Source organism: Bison bison, unplaced genomic scaffold (assembly GCF_000754665.1).
Source record: "Bison bison bison isolate TAMUID 2011002044 unplaced genomic scaffold, Bison_UMD1.0 scf7180017856666, whole genome shotgun sequence".
Taxonomy (NCBI): Eukaryota; Metazoa; Chordata; class Mammalia; order Artiodactyla; family Bovidae; genus Bison; species Bison bison.
In genome coordinates this window covers 10,141-11,269 of record NW_011487239.1, presented here as the reverse complement: position 1 = coordinate 11,269, position 1,129 = coordinate 10,141, and the positions used below count along the sequence as shown (strand labels likewise).

Below are 1,129 nucleotides of genomic sequence, written 5' to 3'. Positions count from 1 at the left end.
AAGGGAGAGGTCCTTATTGTCTCAGGAGAGAGCACGAACTTGGCGGCCTTTGTTCTTCAGGGCACTTGATTGGGAGCAGAGGAAACCTCCCAGGCAGAGTGCAAGAGCGAGCTGATTGAGAGGCAGGTTGTGAAGAATGTCGGATGTCAGGCAAGGGTAGTTCAGATGGAACCATGCCAGGCCTGAGGGTAGAGAAACACAGTGAAAGGGCTGTTTACGACACCATCTGGCAGCCGTACATGTCCACTAAACGGGAGGGGATGGGGCTGGAGACAGGCCAGCTGGGTTGGAAAGTGGTAAGTAAGTACCTCCCCCTCCCAGGAAGGTGATGGTGGAGAGAATGAAACTTAAGGGGCAAGTCTGAGACCTGTTTGGAAGGGAAAGCCTATAGGAAGTGGTCGGCCATGGGCTAAAAGAGATGACAGATGTCATTTCAGACCTGACTGAAATGTGATGGTTGGTATACAGATGGAGGTGACTTGTAGGCAGGTGTTGAAAAAGTATAGAAATGTGGGTAGGAGGTCAGAATTAGAGGCAGAGGCTTCCATGTCGCTGACAGATGTGCTTTCTTGGGAAATAAAAGTCCAGAAAGAAGCACAAAGGCCTGAAGATGGATTATATCTTTTAGGAAGGGGGCGGGGTAGGGGAAAAAGGTTGATTACATCACCTGGCATGATTTATTGGGTATTACAATCATCTTCTCCTTCCCTAAATATCTTCTTCTACTCCCTGACAGGTCTGTGTCAGAGATTCATTACTTTGGGCTAATGTGGTTACCAAAGAGGAAAGTGGGGAGGAATAAATTAGGAGTTTGGGATTAACACATACCAACTACTATACCTAAAGCAGATAAACAACAAGATTCTACTGTATGCTGCTGCTGCTGCTAAGTCGCTTCAGTCGTATCCGACTCTGTGCGACCCCATAGACGGCAGCCCACCAGTCCCCGCCGTCCCTGGGATTCTCCAGGCAAGAACACTGGAGTGGGTTGCCATTTCCTCCTCCAGTGCTGGAAAGTGAAAAGTGAAAGTGAAGTCGCTCATTTGTGTCCAACTCTTAGCGACCCCATGGACTGCAGCCTACCAGGCTCCTCCATCCATGGGGTTTTCCAGGCAAGAGTACTGGAGTG

The 1,129-nt window shown here is 49.2% G+C and overlaps 1 protein-coding gene across 1 annotated transcript in view; it reads left to right on the top strand.

Moving 5' to 3' along the window:
- Window positions 1–1,129, top strand: part of LOC105002808 (rho guanine nucleotide exchange factor 6-like) — a 14,780-nt gene that overhangs the window by 6,111 nt on the left and 7,540 nt on the right. The gene's annotated exons all lie outside the window — the stretch shown is intronic.